The following is a 19,672-nucleotide window of genomic DNA, read 5'->3' as shown; positions in this document are numbered from 1 at the left end:
CCTATCCCTAACCCTAACCCAACACCTACCACTAACCGTAACGCTAACCCAAACCCTAACCAGAACCAGAACCGTAACCCAAAACCTAACCCGAGCCCTAAACCTAACCCTAGCCCTAACCCTAACCCTAAGAATAACCCTAGCGCTAACCCTAACCCTAACCCTAAACCTAACTATAGCCTTAACCCTAACCCTAGGCCTAGACCTAACCCTACCCCTATGCCTACCCCTAAACCAAACTGTAACCCTAAACTGAAACTGAACCCTAACCCTAACCCTAGCCCTAGCTCTAGTTCTAAACCTAGCCCTAACCCTTACCCTAGCCCTAGCCCTAACCCTAGACCTTACCCTAACCCAAAGCCTACCACTAACCCTAATACCAACCCTAACCATAACCGTAGCCCTAACCCTAATGCTTACCCTAGCCCTAACACTAACCAGAACCCTCACCCTAACCCTAGCCCTCACCCTATACCTAACCCTAACCCTAACCTTAACCCTTGCCCTAGCCATAGCCCTAACCCTAACACTAGCCCTAGCCTTAGCCCTAACCCTTGTCCGAGCCCTAACCCTAACCATAGCCGTAACCCTAACCCTACCCTAATCCTACCCCTACCCCTACCCCTAACCCTAACCGTAGCCCTGACCCTAATGCTAACCCTGGCCCTAACACTAACCCTAACCCTCACGCTAACCCTAGTCCTGACCCTCACCCTAACCCCAACCATAACCCTAACCCGAACTCTAACCCTAATCATAGCCCTTGCCCTAACCCTTGCCCTAGCCCTAGCCCTAGCCCGAGCCCTAACCCTCACCCTAACCCTAACCCTAACCCTAACCCTAACCCTAACCATAGCCCTTGCCCTAACCCTTGCCCTAGCCCTAGCCCTAGCCCTAACCCTAACCCTAACCCAAGCCCTACCCCTAGCCCTAACCCTAGCCCTTACCGTAGCCCTAGCAGTAACCCTAGCCCTAGCCTGAACACTAACCCTAACCCAAACCCTAACCCTAACCCTAAACCTAACTCTAACCTTAACCCTAACCCTAACCCTAACCCTAACCCTAACCCTAACCCTAACCCTCGACCTAACCCTAGCCCTAATCCTAATCCTAACGCTAACCATAACCCTAACCCTAACAAAAAACCATATCCCTAAACCTAACTCTCACCCTAACACTAGCCTTAGCCCTAACCCTCTCACTAACTGTAACCCTAACCCTAATCTTAGCCTAAACTCTATCCCTATCCCTAACCCTAACCCAACACCTACCACTAACCCTAACGCTAACCCAAACCCTAACCAGAACCAGAACCGTAACCCTAACCCTAACCCGAGCCCTAAACCTAACCCTAGCCCTAACCCTAACCCTAAGCCTAACCCTAGCGCTAACCCTAACCCTAACCCTAAACCTAACTATAGCCTTAACCCAAACCCTAGGCCTAGACCTAACCCTACCCCTACCCCTACCCCTAAACCAAACTGTAACCCTAAACTAAAACTGAACCCTAACCCTAACCCTAGCCCTAGCTCTAGTTCTAAACCTAGCCCTAACCCTGACCCTAGCCCTAGCCCTAACCCTAGACCTTACCCTAACTCAAAGCCTACCACTAACCCTAACACAAACCCTAACCATAACTGTAGACCTAACCCTAATGCTAACCCTAACCCTAGCCCTAACACTAACCAGAACCCTCACCCTAACCCTAGCCCTCACCCTATACCTAACCCGAACCCTAAACCTTAACCCTAACCCTAACCCTAACCTAAGCCCTAACCCTAGCCCTAACGCTAGCCCTATACGTAGCCCTAGCCCTAGCCCTAGCCCTAACACTAGCCCTAGCCCGAACCCGAACCCGAACCCTAACCCTAACCCTAACCCTAACCCTAGCCCAAAGCGTCACCCTAACGATAACCCTAACCCTAGACCTAACCCTAACCCTAACCCTAAACCTCACCCTAGCCCTAACCCTAACCTTAACCCTAACCCTAACTCTAACCCTAAGCATAGCCCTTGCCCTAACCCTTGCCCTAGCCCTAGCCCTAACCCTCACCCTAACCCTAACCCTAACCCTAACCCTAACCCTAACCCTAACCATAGCCCTTGCCTAACCCTTGCCCTAGCCCTAGCCCTAGCCCTAACCCTAACCCAAGCCCTAACCCTAGCCCTAACCCTAGCCCTAACCTTAGCCCTAACTGTAGCCCTAGCAGTAACCCTAGCCCTAGCCCGAACACTAACCCTAACCCTAACACAAACCCTAACCCTAACCCTAACTCTAACCTTAACCCTAACCCTAACCTTAACCCTAACCCTAACCCTAACCCTAACCCTAACCCTTAACCCTAACCCTAGGCCTAGACCTAACCCTACCCCTATGCCTACCCCTAAACCAAACTGTAACCCTAAACTGAAACTGAACCCTAACCCTAACCCTAGCCCTAGCTCTAGTTCTAAACCTAGCCCTAACCCTTACCCTAGCCCTAGCCCTAACCCTAGACCTTACCCTAACCCAAAGCCTACCACTAACCCTAATACCAACCCTAACCAAAACCGTAGCCCTAACCCTAATGCTTACCCTAGCCCTAACACTAACCAGAACCCTCACCCTAACCCTAGCCCTCACCCTATACCTAACCCTAACCCTAACCTTAACCCTTGCCCTAGCCATAGCCCTAACCCTAACACTAGCCCTAGCCTTAGCCCTAACCCTTGTCCGAGCCCTAACCCTAACCATAGCCGTAACCCTAACCCTACCCTAATCCTACCCCTACCCCTACCCCTAACCCTAACCGTAGCCCTGACCCTAATGCTAACCCTGGCCCTAACACTAACCCTAACCCTCACGCTAACCCTAGTCCTGACACTCACCCTAACCCCAACCATAACCCTAACCCGAACTCTAACCCTAATCATAGCCCTTGCCCTAACCCTTGCCCTAGCCCTAGCCCTAGCCCGAGCCCTAACCCTCACCCTAACCCTAACCCTAACCCTAACCCTAACCATAGCCCTTGCCCTAACCCTTGCCCTAGCCCTAGCCCTAGCCCTAACCCTAACCCTAACCCAAGCCCTACCCCTAGCCCTAACCCTAGCCCTTACCGTAGCCCTAGCAGTAACCCTAGCCCTAGCCTGAACACTAACCCTAACCCAAACCCTAACCCTAACCCTAAACCTAACTCTAACCTTAACCCTAACCCTAACCCTAACCCTAACCCTAACCCTAACCCTCGACCTAACCCTAGCCCTAATCCTAATCCTAACGCTAACCATAACCCTAACCCTAACAAAAAACCATATCCCTAAACCTAACTCTCACCCTAACACTAGCCTTAGCCCTAACCCTCTCACTAACTGTAACCCTAACCCTAATCCTAGCCTAAACTCTATCCCTAGCCCTAACCCTAACCCAACACCTACCACTAACCCTAACGCTAACCCAAACCCTAACCGGAACCAGAACCGTAACCCTAACCCTAACCCGAGCCCTAAACCTAACCCTAGCCCTAACCCTAACCCTAAGCCTAACCCTAGCGCTAACCCTAACCCTAACCCTAAACCTAACTATAGCCTTAACCCAAACCCTAGGCCTAGACCTAACCCTACCCCTACCCCTACCCCTAAACCAAACTGTAACCCTAAACTAAAACTGAACCCTAACCCTAACCCTAGCCCTAGCTCTAGTTCTAAACCTAGCCCTAACCCTGACCCTAGCCCTAGCCCTAACCCTAGACCTTACCCTAACTCAAAGCCTACCACTAACCCTAACACAAACCCTAACCATAACTGTAGACCTAACCCTAATGCTAACCCTAACCCTAGCCCTAACACTAACCAGAACCCTCACCCTAACCCTAGCCCTCACCCTATACCTAACCCGAACCCTAAACCTTAACCCTAACCCTAACCTAAGCCCTAACCCTAGCCCTAACGCTAGCCCTATACGTAGCCCTAGCCCTAGCCCTAGCCCTAACCCTAGCCCTAGCCCGAACCCGAACCCGAACCCTAACCCTAACCCTAACCCTAACCCTAGCCCAAAGCGTCACCCTAACGATAACCCTAACCCTAGACCTAACCCTAACCCTAACCCTAAACCTCACCCTAGCCCTAACCCTAACCCTAACCCTAACCCTAACCCTAACTCTAACCCTAAGCATAGCCCTTGCCCTAACCCTTGCCCTAGCCCTAGCCCTAACCCTCACCCTAACCCTAACCCTAACCCTAACCCTAACCATAGCCCTTGCCTAACCCTTGCCCTAGCCCTAGCCCTAGCCCTAACCCTAACCCAAGCCCTAACCCTAGCCCTAACCCTAGCCCTAACCTCAGCCCTAACTTTAGCCCTAGCAGTAACCCTAGCCCTAGCCCGAACACTAACCCTAACCCTAACACAAACCCTAACCCTAACCCTAACTCTAACCTTAACCCTAACCCTAACCTTAACCCTAACCCTAACCCTCGACCTAACCCTAGCCCTAACCCTAATCCTAACGCTAACCATAACCCTAACCCTAACAAAAAACCGTATCCCTAAACCTAAATCTCACCCTAACACTAGCCTTAGCCCTAACCCTCTCACTAACTGTAACCTAACCCTAATCCTAGCCTAAACTCTATCCCTAGCCCTAACCCTAACCCAACACCTACCACTAACCGTAACGCTAACCCAAACCCTAACCAGAACCAGAACCGTAACCCTAAACCTAACCCGAGCCCTAAACCTAACCCTAGCCCTAACCCTAACCCTAAGCCTAACCCTAGCGCTAACCCTAACCCTAACCCTAAACCTAACTATAGCCTTAACCCTAACCCTAGGCCTAGACCAGCCCTACCCCTACCCCTAAACCAAACTGTAACCCTAAACTGAAACTGAACCCTAACCCTAACCCTAGCCCTAGCTCTAGTTCTAAACCTAGCCCTAAACCTTACCCTAGCCCTAGCCCTAACCCTAGACCTTACCCTAACCCAAAGCCTACCACTAACCCTAATACAAACCCTCGCCCTAACCGTAGCCCTCACCCTATACCTAACCCTAACCCTAACCCTAAACCTTGCCCTAGCCCAAGCCCTAGCCATAGCCCTAACCCTAACACTAGCCCTAGCCTTAGCCCTAACCCTTGTCCGAGCCCTAACCCTAACCATAGCCGTAACCCTAACCCTACCCTAATCCTACCCCTACCCCTTCCCATAACCCTAACCGTAGCCCTGACCCTAATGCTAACCCTGGCCCTAACACTAACCCTAACCCTCACCCTAACCCTAGTCCTGACCCTCACCCTAACCCCAACCGTAACCCTAACCCGATCTCTAACCCTAACCATAGCCCTTGCCCTAACCCTTGCCCTAGCCCTAGCCCGAGCCCTAACCCTCACCCTAACCCTAACCCTAACCCTTACCCTAACCCTAACCATAGCCCTTGCCCTAACCCTTGCCCTAGCCCTAGCCCTAGCCCTAACCCTAACCCAAGCCCTACCCCTAGCCCTAACCCTAGCCCTTACCGTAGCCCTAGCAGTAACCCTAGCCCTAGCCTGAACACTAACCTTAACACAAACCCTAACCCTAACCCTAAACCTAACTCTAACCTTAACCCTAACCCTAACCCTAACCCTAACCCTAACCCTAACCCTCGACCTAACCCTAGCCCTAATCCTAATCCTAACGCTAACCATAACCCTAACCCTAACAAAAAACCATATCCCTAAACCTAACTCTCACCCTAACACTAGCCTTAGCCCTAACCCTCTCACTAACTGTAACCCTAACCCTAATCCTAGCCTAAACTCTATCCCTAGCCCTAACCCTAACCCAACACCTACCACTAACCCTAACGCTAACCCAAACCCTAACCAGAACCAGAACCGTAACCCTAACCCTAACCCGAGCCCTAAACCTAACCCTAGCCCTAACCCTAACCCTAAGCCTAACCCTAGCGCTAACCCTAACCCTAACCCTAAACCTAACTATAGCCTTAACCCAAACCCTAGGCCTAGACCTAACCCTACCCCTACCCCTACCCCTAAACCAAACTGTAACCCTAAACTAAAACTGAACCCTAACCCTAACCCTAGCCCTAGCTCTAGTTCTAAACCTAGCCCTAACCCTGACCCTAGCCCTAGCCCTAACCCTAGACCTTACCCTAACTCAAAGCCTACCACTAACCCTAACACAAACCCTAACCATAACCGTAGACCTAACCCTAATGCTAACCCTAACCCTAGCCCTAACACTAACCAGAACCCTCACCCTAACCCTAGCCCTCACCCTATACCTAACCCGAACCCTAAACCTTAACCCTAACCCTAACCCTAACCTAAGCCCTAACCCTAGCCCTAACGCTAGCCCTATACGTAGCCCTAGCCCTAGCCCTAGCCCTAACCCTAGCCCTAGCCCGACCCCGAACCCGAACCCTAACCCTAACCCTAACCCTAACCCTAGCCCAAAGTGTCACCCTAACGATAAACCTAACCCTAGACCTAACCCTAACCCTAACCCTAAACCTCACCCTAGCCCTAACCCTAACCCTAACCCTAACCCTAACTCTAACCCTAAGCATAGCCCTTGCCCTAACCCTTGCCCTAGCCCTAGCCCTAACCCTCACCCTAACCCTAACCCTAACCCTAACCCTAACCCTAACCCTAACCATAGCCCTTGCCTAACCCTTGCCCTAGCCCTAGCCCTAGCCCTAACCCTAACCCAAGCCCTAACCCTAGCCCTAACCCTAGCCCTAACCTTAGCCCTAACTGTAGCCCTAGCAGTAACCCTAGCCCTAGCCCGAACACTAACCCTAACCCTAACACAAACCCTAACCCTAACCCTAACTCTAACCTTAACCCTAACCCTAACCTTAACCCTAACCCTAACCCTCGACCTAACCCTAGCCCTTACCATAGCCCTAGCAGTAACCCTAGCCCTAGCCTGAACACTAACCCTAACCCAAACCCTAACCCTAACCCTAACCCTAACTCTAACCTTAACCCTAACCCTAACCCTAACCCTAACCCTAACCCTAACCCTAACCCTAACCCTCGACCTAACCCTAGCCCTAACCCTAATCCTAACGCTAACCATAACCCTAACCCTAACAAAAAACCATATCCCTAAACCTAACTCTCACCCTAACACTAGCCTTAGCCCTAACCCTCTCACTAACTGTAACCCTAACCCTAATCCTAGCCTAAACTCTATCCCTAGCCCTAACCCTAACCCAACACCTACCACTAACCCTAACGCTAACCCAAACCCTAACCGGAACCAGAACCGTAACCCTAACCCTAACCCGAGCCCTAAACCTAACCCTAGCCCTAACCCTAAGCCTAAGCCTAACCCTAGCGCTAACCCTAACCCTAACCCTAAACCTAACTATAGCCTTAACCCAAACCCTAGGCCTAGACCTAACCCTACCCCTACCCCTACCCCTAAACCAAACTGTAACCCTAAACTAAAACTGAACCCTAACCCTAAGCCTAGCCCTAGCTCTAGTTCTAAACCTAGCCCTAACCCTGACCCTAGCCCTAGCCCTAACCCTAGACCTTACCCTAACTCAAAGCCTACCACTAACCCTAACACAAACCCTAACGATAACCGTAGACCTAACCCTAATGCTAACCCTAGCCCTAACACTAACCAGAACCCTCACCCTAACCCTAGCCCTCACCCTATACCTAACCCTAACCCTAAACCTAACCCTTGCCCTAGCCCAAGCCCTAGCCATAGCCCTAACCCTAACACTAGCCCTAGCCTTAACCCTAACCCTTATCCGAGCCCTAACCCTAACCATAGCCATAACCCTAACCCTACCCTAATCCTACCCCGACCCCTTCCCATAACCCTAACCGTAGCCCTGACCCTAATGCTAACCCTGCCCCTAACACTAACCCTCACCCTAACCCTAGTCCTGACCCTCACCCTAACCCCAACCGTAACCCTAACCCGATCTCTAACCCTAATCATAGCCCTTGCCCTAACCCTTGCCCAAGCCCTAGCCCTAGACCTAAAACTAACCCTAACCCAAGCCCTAACCCTAGCCCTAACCCTAGCCCTAACCGTAGCCCTAGCAGTAACCCTAGCCCTAGCCCGAACACTAACCCTAACCCTAACCCTAACCATAGCCCTTGCCCTAACCCTTGCCCTAGCCCTAGCCCTAGCCCTAACCCTAACCCTAACCCAAGCCCTACCCCTAGCCCTAACCCTAGCCCTTACCATAGCCCTAGCAGTAACCCTAGCCCTAGCCTGAACACTAACCCTAACCCAAACCCTAACCCTAACCCTAACCCTAACTCTAACCTTAACCCTAACCCTAACCCTAACCCTAACCCTAACCCTAACCCTAACCCTCGACCTAACCCTAGCCCTAACCCTAATCCTAACGCTAACCATAACCCTAACCCTAACAAAAAACCATATCCCTAAACCTAACTCTCACCCTAACACTAGCCTTAGCCCTAACCCTCTCACTAACTGTAACCCTAACCCTAATCCTAGCCTAAACTCTATCCCTAGCCCTAACCCTAACCCAACACCTACCACTAACCCTAACGCTAACCCAAACCCTAACCGGAACCAGAACCGTAACCCTAACCCTAACCCGAGCCCTAAACCTAACCCTAGCCCTAACCCTAACCCTAAGCCTAACCCTAGCGCTAACCCTAACCCTAACCCTAAACCTAACTATAGCCTTAACCCAAACCCTAGGCCTAGACCTAACCCTACCCCTACCCCTACCCCTAAACCAAACTGTAACCCTAAACTAAAACTGAACCCTAACCCTAACCCTAGCCCTAGCTCTAGTTCTAAACCTAGCCCTAACCCTGACCCTAGCCCTAGCCCTAACCCTAGACCTTACCCTAACTCAAAGCCTACCACTAACCCTAACACAAACCCTAACCATAACTGTAGACCTAACCCTAATGCTAACCCTAACCCTAGCCCTAACACTAACCAGAACCCTCACCCTAACCCTAGCCCTCACCCTATACCTAACCCGAACCCTAAACCTTAACCCTAACCCTAACCTAAGCCCTAACCCTAGCCCTAACGCTAGCCCTATACGTAGCCCTAGCCCTAGCCCTAGCCCTAACCCTAGCCCTAGCCCGAACCCGAACCCGAACCCTAACCCTAACCCTAACCCTAACCCTAGCCCAAAGCGTCACCCTAACGATAACCCTAACCCTAGACCTAACCCTAACCCTAACCCTAAACCTCACCCTAGCCCTAACCCTAACCCTAACCCTAACCCTAACCCTAACTCTAACCCTAAGCATAGCCCTTGCCCTAACCCTTGCCCTAGCCCTAGCCCTAACCCTCACCCTAACCCTAACCCTAACCCTAACCCTAACCATAGCCCTTGCCTAACCCTTGCCCTAGCCCTAGCCCTAGCCCTAACCCTAACCCAAGCCCTAACCCTAGCCCTAACCCTAGCCCTAACCTCAGCCCTAACTTTAGCCCTAGCAGTAACCCTAGCCCTAGCCCGAACACTAACCCTAACCCTAACACAAACCCTAACCCTAACCCTAACTCTAACCTTAACCCTAACCCTAACCTTAACCCTAACCCTAACCCTCGACCTAACCCTAGCCCTAACCCTAATCCTAACGCTAACCATAACCCTAACCCTAACAAAAAACCGTATCCCTAAACCTAAATCTCACCCTAACACTAGCCTTAGCCCTAACCCTCTCACTAACTGTAACCTAACCCTAATCCTAGCCTAAACTCTATCCCTAGCCCTAACCCTAACCCAACACCTACCACTAACCGTAACGCTAACCCAAACCCTAACCAGAACCAGAACCGTAACCCTAAACCTAACCCGAGCCCTAAACCTAACCCTAGCCCTAACCCTAACCCTAAGCCTAACCCTAGCGCTAACCCTAACCCTAACCCTAAACCTAACTATAGCCTTAACCCTAACCCTAGGCCTAGACCAGCCCTACCCCTACCCCTAAACCAAACTGTAACCCTAAACTGAAACTGAACCCTAACCCTAACCCTAGCCCTAGCTCTAGTTCTAAACCTAGCCCTAAACCTTACCCTAGCCCTAGCCCTAACCCTAGACCTTACCCTAACCCAAAGCCTACCACTAACCCTAATACAAACCCTCGCCCTAACCGTAGCCCTCACCCTATACCTAACCCTAACCCTAACCCTAAACCTTGCCCTAGCCCAAGCCCTAGCCATAGCCCTAACCCTAACACTAGCCCTAGCCTTAGCCCTAACCCTTGTCCGAGCCCTAACCCTAACCATAGCCGTAACCCTAACCCTACCCTAATCCTACCCCTACCCCTTCCCATAACCCTAACCGTAGCCCTGACCCTAATGCTAACCCTGGCCCTAACACTAACCCTAACCCTCACCCTAACCCTAGTCCTGACCCTCACCCTAACCCCAACCGTAACCCTAACCCGATCTCTAACCCTAACCATAGCCCTTGCCCTAACCCTTGCCCTAGCCCTAGCCCGAGCCCTAACCCTCACCCTAACCCTAACCCTAACCCTTACCCTAACCCTAACCATAGCCCTTGCCCTAACCCTTGCCCTAGCCCTAGCCCTAGCCCTAACCCTAACCCAAGCCCTACCCCTAGCCCTAACCCTAGCCCTTACCGTAGCCCTAGCAGTAACCCTAGCCCTAGCCTGAACACTAACCTTAACACAAACCCTAACCCTAACCCTAAACCTAACTCTAACCTTAACCCTAACCCTAACCCTAACCCTAACCCTAACCCTAACCCTCGACCTAACCCTAGCCCTAATCCTAATCCTAACGCTAACCATAACCCTAACCCTAACAAAAAACCATATCCCTAAACCTAACTCTCACCCTAACACTAGCCTTAGCCCTAACCCTCTCACTAACTGTAACCCTAACCCTAATCCTAGCCTAAACTCTATCCCTAGCCCTAACCCTAACCCAACACCTACCACTAACCCTAACGCTAACCCAAACCCTAACCAGAACCAGAACCGTAACCCTAACCCTAACCCGAGCCCTAAACCTAACCCTAGCCCTAACCCTAACCCTAAGCCTAACCCTAGCGCTAACCCTAACCCTAACCCTAAACCTAACTATAGCCTTAACCCAAACCCTAGGCCTAGACCTAACCCTACCCCTACCCCTACCCCTAAACCAAACTGTAACCCTAAACTAAAACTGAACCCTAACCCTAACCCTAGCCCTAGCTCTAGTTCTAAACCTAGCCCTAACCCTGACCCTAGCCCTAGCCCTAACCCTAGACCTTACCCTAACTCAAAGCCTACCACTAACCCTAACACAAACCCTAACCATAACCGTAGACCTAACCCTAATGCTAACCCTAACCCTAGCCCTAACACTAACCAGAACCCTCACCCTAACCCTAGCCCTCACCCTATACCTAACCCGAACCCTAAACCTTAACCCTAACCCTAACCCTAACCTAAGCCCTAACCCTAGCCCTAACGCTAGCCCTATACGTAGCCCTAGCCCTAGCCCTAGCCCTAACCCTAGCCCTAGCCCGAACCCGAACCCGAACCCTAACCCTAACCCTAACCCTAACCCTAGCCCAAAGTGTCACCCTAACGATAAACCTAACCCTAGACCTAACCCTAACCCTAACCCTAAACCTCACCCTAGCCCTAACCCTAACCCTAACCCTAACCCTAACTCTAACCCTAAGCATAGCCCTTGCCCTAACCCTTGCCCTAGCCCTAGCCCTAACCCTCACCCTAACCCTAACCCTAACCCTAACCCTAACCCTAACCCTAACCATAGCCCTTGCCTAACCCTTGCCCTAGCCCTAGCCCTAGCCCTAACCCTAACCCAAGCCCTAACCCTAGCCCTAACCCTAGCCCTAACCTTAGCCCTAACTGTAGCCCTAGCAGTAACCCTAGCCCTAGCCCGAACACTAACCCTAACCCTAACACAAACCCTAACCCTAACCCTAACTCTAACCTTAACCCTAACCCTAACCTTAACCCTAACCCTAACCCTCGACCTAACCCTAGCCCTTACCATAGCCCTAGCAGTAACCCTAGCCCTAGCCTGAACACTAACCCTAACCCAAACCCTAACCCTAACCCTAACCCTAACTCTAACCTTAACCCTAACCCTAACCCTAACCCTAACCCTAACCCTAACCCTAACCCTAACCCTCGACCTAACCCTAGCCCTAACCCTAATCCTAACGCTAACCATAACCCTAACCCTAACAAAAAACCATATCCCTAAACCTAACTCTCACCCTAACACTAGCCTTAGCCCTAACCCTCTCACTAACTGTAACCCTAACCCTAATCCTAGCCTAAACTCTATCCCTAGCCCTAACCCTAACCCAACACCTACCACTAACCCTAACGCTAACCCAAACCCTAACCGGAACCAGAACCGTAACCCTAACCCTAACCCGAGCCCTAAACCTAACCCTAGCCCTAACCCTAAGCCTAAGCCTAACCCTAGCGCTAACCCTAACCCTAACCCTAAACCTAACTATAGCCTTAACCCAAACCCTAGGCCTAGACCTAACCCTACCCCTACCCCTACCCCTAAACCAAACTGTAACCCTAAACTAAAACTGAACCCTAACCCTAAGCCTAGCCCTAGCTCTAGTTCTAAACCTAGCCCTAACCCTGACCCTAGCCCTAGCCCTAACCCTAGACCTTACCCTAACTCAAAGCCTACCACTAACCCTAACACAAACCCTAACGATAACCGTAGACCTAACCCTAATGCTAACCCTAGCCCTAACACTAACCAGAACCCTCACCCTAACCCTAGCCCTCACCCTATACCTAACCCTAACCCTAAACCTAACCCTTGCCCTAGCCCAAGCCCTAGCCATAGCCCTAACCCTAACACTAGCCCTAGCCTTAACCCTAACCCTTATCCGAGCCCTAACCCTAACCATAGCCATAACCCTAACCCTACCCTAATCCTACCCCGACCCCTTCCCATAACCCTAACCGTAGCCCTGACCCTAATGCTAACCCTGCCCCTAACACTAACCCTCACCCTAACCCTAGTCCTGACCCTCACCCTAACCCCAACCGTAACCCTAACCCGATCTCTAACCCTAATCATAGCCCTTGCCCTAACCCTTGCCCAAGCCCTAGCCCTAGACCTAAAACTAACCCTAACCCAAGCCCTAACCCTAGCCCTAACCCTAGCCCTAACCGTAGCCCTAGCAGTAACCCTAGCCCTAGCCCGAACACTAACCCTAACCCTAACCCTAACCATAGCCCTTGCCCTAACCCTTGCCCTAGCCCTAGCCCTAGCCCTAACCCTAACCCTAACCCAAGCCCTACCCCTAGCCCTAACCCTAGCCCTTACCATAGCCCTAGCAGTAACCCTAGCCCTAGCCTGAACACTAACCCTAACCCAAACCCTAACCCTAACCCTAACCCTAACTCTAACCTTAACCCTAACCCTAACCCTAACCCTAACCCTAACCCTAACCCTAACCCTCGACCTAACCCTAGCCCTAACCCTAATCCTAACGCTAACCATAACCCTAACCCTAACAAAAAACCATATCCCTAAACCTAACTCTCACCCTAACACTAGCCTTAGCCCTAACCCTCTCACTAACTGTAACCCTAACCCTAATCCTAGCCTAAACTCTATCCCTAGCCCTAACCCTAACCCAACACCTACCACTAACCCTAACGCTAACCCAAACCCTAACCGGAACCAGAACCGTAACCCTAACCCTAACCCGAGCCCTAAACCTAACCCTAGCCCTAACCCTAACCCTAAGCCTAACCCTAGCGCTAACCCTAACCCTAACCCTAAACCTAACTATAGCCTTAACCCAAACCCTAGGCCTAGACCTAACCCTACCCCTACCCCTACCCCTAAACCAAACTGTAACCCTAAACTAAAACTGAACCCTAACCCTAAGCCTAGCCCTAGCTCTAGTTCTAAACCTAGCCCTAACCCTGACCCTAGCCCTAGCCCTAACCCTAGACCTTACCCTAACTCAAAGCCTACCACTAACCCTAACACAAACCCTAACGATAACCGTAGACCTAACCCTAATGCTAACCCTAGCCCTAACACTAACCAGAACCCTCACCCTAACCCTAGCCCTCACCCTATACCTAACCCTAACCCTAAACCTAACCCTTGCCCTAGCCCAAGCCCTAGCCATAGCCCTAACCCTAACACTAGCCCTAGCCTTAACCCTAACCCTTATCCGATCCCTAACCCTAACCATAGCCATAACCCTAACCCTACCCTAATCCTACCCCGACCCCTTCCCATAACCCTAACCGTAGCCCTGACCCTAATGCTAACCCTGCCCCTAACACTAACCCTCACCCTAACCCTAGTCCTGACCCTCACCCTAACCCCAACCGTAACCCTAACCCGATCTCTAACCCTAATCATAGCCCTTGCCCTAACCCTTGCCCAAGCCCTAGCCCTAGACCTAAAACTAACCCTAACCCAAGCCCTAACCCTAGCCCTAACCCTAGCCCTAACCGTAGCCCTAGCAGTAACCCTAGCCCTAGCCCGAACACTAACCCTAACCCTAACCCAAACCCTAACGCTAACCCTAAATCTAACCTTAACCCTAACCCTAACCCTAACCCTAACGCTAACCCAAACCCTAACCAGAACCGTAACCCTAACCCTAACCCGAGCCCTAAACCTAACCCTAGCCCTAACCCTAACCCTAAGCCTAACCCTAGCACTAACCCTAACCCTAACCCTAAACCTAACTTTAGCCTTAACCCTAACCCTAGGCCTAGACATACCTTACCCCTACCCCTACCCCTACCCATAAACCAAACTGTAACCCTAAACTAAAACTGAACCCTAACCCTAACCTTAGCCCTAGCTCTAGTTCTACCCCTAGCCCTAACCCTTACCCTAGCCCTAGCCCTAACCCTAGACCTTACCCTAACTCAAAGCCTACCACTAACCCTAACACAAATCCTAACCATAACCGTAGCCCTAACCTTAATGCTAACCCTAGCCCTAACACTAACCAGAACCCTCAACCTAACCCTAGCACTCTCCCTATACCTAACCCGAACCCTAACCCTAACCCTAACCCTAACCTAAGCCCTAACCCTAGCCCTAACCCTAGCCCTATCCGTAGCCCTAGCCCTAGCCCTAACCCTAGCCCTAGCCCTAACCCTAGACCTTACCCTAACTCAAAGCCTACCACTAACCCTAACACAAACCCTAACCATAACCGTAGCCCTAACCCTAATGCTAACCCTAGCCCTAACACTAACCAGAACCCTCACCCTAGCCCTAGCCCTAGCCCTAACCCTAACCCTAGCCCTAGCCCGAACCCTAAGCCTAAGCCTAACCCTAACCCTAACCCTAACCCTAACCCTAACCCTAGCCCAAAGCGTCACCCTAACGATAACCCTAACCCTAGAGCTAACCCTAACCCTAACCCTAACCCTAAACATCACCCTAGCCCTAACCCTAACCCTAACCCTTACCCTAACCCTAACCCTAACCCAAACAGTATCCCTAACCCTAAGCATAACCCTAGGCTTAGCCCTAACCCTCTCACTTACAATAACCCTAACCCTAACCCTAGCCCCAACCCTGACCCTAGCCCTAACCCTAACTCAACCCCTACCACTAACCCTAACCCTAACCCAAACCCTAACCCTAACCGTAACCCTAACCATAACCCGAGCCCTAAACCTAACCCTATCCCTAACCCTAAACGTAACCCTAGCGCTAACCCTAACGCTAACCCTAACCCTAAACCTAACCTTAGCCCTAATTCTAACCCTAGGCCTAGCCCTAACCCTAGCCCTAGCCCTACCCTAGCCCTACCCCTAACTCAAACTGTAACCCTAAACTGAACCTGAACCCTAACGCTAGCCCTAACTCTAGCTCTAACGCATGTCCTAACCGTTACCCTAGCCCTAGCCCTAGCGCTAACACGAGCCCTAGCCCTAATCCTAACCCTAACCCTAACCCAAACCCTAACCCAAACCCTAGCCCTAACCCTAACCCAAAGCCTACCACTAAACCTAACCAAAACCCTAACCATAATCATAAACCTAACCCTAACCCTAGCCCTCACCCTAATGATAACCCTAGCCCTAACCCTAACCCTAAAACTAACCCTCACCCCTAACCTAGCCCTCACCCTCACCCTAACTCTACTCCTAACCCTAAACCTCACCGAACCCTAACCCTAGCCATAACGCTAGCCCTAACCGTAGCCCTAGCCCTAGCCCTAACCCTAACCCTAACCCTAAACCTAAACCTAACTCTAACGCTAACGCTAATGCCAGCCCTAACCCTAATGCTAACCCTAGCCGTAACCCTCACCCTCACCCTCACCCTAACCATAGCCCTCACACTGACCCTAACCCTAACCGTAACAATAGCCCTTGACCTAACCCTTGCCCTATCCCTATCCCTATCCCTAGTCCTAGCCCTAGCCCTATCCCTATCCCTGTCCCTATCCCTAGTCCTAGCCCTAGCCCTAACCCTAGCCCTAGCCCTAACCCTAACCCTAACCCTAACCCTAACCCTAAACATAACCCAAGCCCTAACCCTAGCCGTAGCCCTAACCCCACCCTAACCCTAACCCGAACTCTAGCCCTAACCCGAACCATAGCCCTAACCCTAACCCTAACCCTAGCCCTAGCCCTAGCCCTAGCCCTATACCTAGCCCTAGCCCGAGCCTTAACCCTAAACCTAACCCTAGCCCAGACCCTATCCCTAAACCTATCCCTACCCCTACACCTAACCCTATCCCTAACCCTAAACGTAACCCTAGCGCTAACCCTAGCGCTAACCCTAACCCTAAACCTAACCTTAGCCCTAATTGTAACCCTAGGCCTAGCCCTAACCCTAGCCCTACCCCTACCCTACCCCTACCCCTAACTCAAACTGTAACCCTAAACTGAACCTAAACCCTAACGCTAGCCCTAACTCTAGCTCTAACGCATGTCCTAACCGTTACCCTAGCCCTAGTCCTAACACTAGCCCTAGCCCTAATCCTAACCCTAACCCTAACCCAAACCCTAACCCAAACCCTAGCCCTAACCCTAACCCAAAGCCTACCACTAAACCTAACCAAAACCCTAACCATAATCATAAACCTAACCCTAACCCTAGCCGTAACCCTAATGATAACCCTAGCCCTAACCCTAACCCTAAAACTAACCCTCACCCTAAACCTAGCCCTCACCCTAACCCTAACTCTACTCCTAACCCTAAACCTCACCAAACCCTAACCCTAGCCATAACGCAAGCCCTAACCGTAGGCCTAGCCCTAGCCCTAACCCTAACCCTAACCCTAACCCTAACCCTAAACCTAAACCTAACTCTAATGCTAACGCTAACGCCAGCCCTATCCCTAATGCTAACCCTAGCCGTAACCCTCACCCTCACCCTAACCATAGCCCTCACACTGACCCTAAACTTAACCGTAACAATAGCCCTTGACCTAACCCTTGCCCTAGCCCTATCCCTATCCCTAGCCCTAGTCCTATCCCTATCCCTATCCCTATCCCTATCCCTATCCCTATCCCTAGTCCTATCCCTATCCCTAACCCTAACCCAAGCCCAAACCCTAGCCGTAGCCCTAACCCCACCCTAACCCTAACCCGAACTCTAGCCCTAACCCGAACCCTAGCCCTAACCCTAACACTAACCCTAGCCCTAGCCCTAGCCCTAGCCCTAGCCCTATCCCTATCCCTATCCCTATCCCTAGCCCTAGCCCTAGCCCTAGCCCGAGCCTTAACCCTAAACCTAACCCTAGCCCAGACCCTATCCCTAAACCTATCCCTACCCCTAAACCTAACCCTAGCCCTAGCCCTAACCCCAACCCTAACCCTAGTCCTAGCGCTAACCCTAACGCTAACCTTAACCCTAGCCCTAGCCCTAGCTTTAACCCTAGCCCTAGCCCTAAACCTAACCCCAACCCCAACCCTAACCCTAACCCAAACCATAAACCTACCCCAAACCCTAACCCTAACCCTAACCCGAACCGAACCCGAACTCAAACCCTAACCCCAACCCCAACCACAACACAACACCAACCGCAACCACAACCGTAAACCTAATCCTAACCCTAACCCTAACCCTAACCTCTACCCCAACCCTAGCCCTAACTCTAACCCTAACCCTAACCCTAACCGTAACCCTAACCGTAACCCCAAACCTAACCCTAGCCCTAGCCCTAACATTAACCCTAACCCTAGCCCTAACCCTAGACCTTACCCTAACCCAAAGCCTACCACTAACACTAATACAAACCCTAACCATAACCGTTGCCCTAACCCTAATGCTTACCCTAGCCCTAACACTAACCAGAACCCTCACCCTAACCCTAGCCCTCACCCTATACCTAACCTTAACCCTAACCCTTGCCCTAGCCCAAGACCTAGCCATAGCCCTAACCCTAAAACTAGCCCTAGCCTTAGACCTAACCCTTGTCCGAACTCTAACCCTAACCATAGCCCTTGCCCTAACCCTTGCCCTAGCCCTAGCCCTAGCCCTAACCCTAACCCTAACCCAAGCCCTACCCCTAGCCCTAACCCTAGCCCTAACCGTAGCCCTAGCAGTAACCCTAGCCCTAGCCCGAACACTAACCCTAACCCAAACCCTAACCCTAACCCTAACTCTAACCTTAACCCTAACCCTAACCCTAACCCTAACCCTAACCCTCGACCTAACCCTAGCCCTAACCCTAATCCTAACGCTAACCATAACCCTAACCCTAACAAAAAAACATATCCCTAAACCTAAATCTCACCCTAACACTAGCCTTAGCCCTAACCCTCTCACTAACTGTAACCCTAACCCTAATCCTAGCCTAAACTCTATACCTAGCACTAACCCTAACCCAACACCTACCACTAACCCTAACCCTAACGCTAACCCAAACCCTAACCAGAACCAGAACCGTAACCCTAACCCTAACCCGAGCCCTAAACCTAACCCTAGCCCTAACCCTAACCCTAAGCCTAACCCTAGCGCTAACCCTAACCCTAACCCTAAACCTAACTATAGCCTTAACCCAAACCCTAGGCCTAGACCTAACCCTACCCCTACCCCTACCCCTAAACCAAACTGTAACCCTAAACTAAAACTGAACCCTAACCCTAACCCTAGCCCTAGCTCTAGTTCTAAACCTAGCCCTAACCCTGACCCTAGCCCTAGCCCTAACCCTAGACCTTACCCTAACTCAAAGCCTACCACTAACCCTAACACAAACCCTAACCATAACCGTAGCCCTAACCCTAATGCTAACCCTAGCCCTAACACTAACCAGAACCCTCACCCTAACCCTAGCCCTCAACCTATACCTAACCCGAACCCTAACCCTAACCCTAACCCTAACCCTAACCTAAGCCCTAACCCTAGCCCTAACCCTAGGCCTATCCGTAGCCCTAGCCCTAGCCCTAACCCTAACCCTAGCCCTAGCCCTAACCCTAACCCTAACACTAATTCTAACCCTATCCGGAACCCGAACCCAAACTCAAACCCTAACCCCAACCCCAACCACAACACGACACCAACCACAACCCCAACCGTAACCCTCACCCTAACCTCAACCCCAACCCCAGCCCTAACCCTAACCCTAACCCTAAACCTAACCCTAGCCCTAACCCTAACTCTAACCCAAATCCTAAACCTAACCCAAACCCTAACCCTAGCCATAACCCTAACCCTAACCTTAGCCCAAACCCTAACCCTAGACCTAACCCTAACCCAAAGC

Source organism: Heloderma suspectum, chromosome W (assembly GCF_057233095.1).
Source record: "Heloderma suspectum isolate Gila_16-S chromosome W, 16-S_ref, whole genome shotgun sequence".
NCBI classification, from domain to species: domain Eukaryota; kingdom Metazoa; phylum Chordata; class Lepidosauria; order Squamata; family Helodermatidae; genus Heloderma; species Heloderma suspectum.
This window is presented reverse-complemented; position numbering follows the sequence as displayed.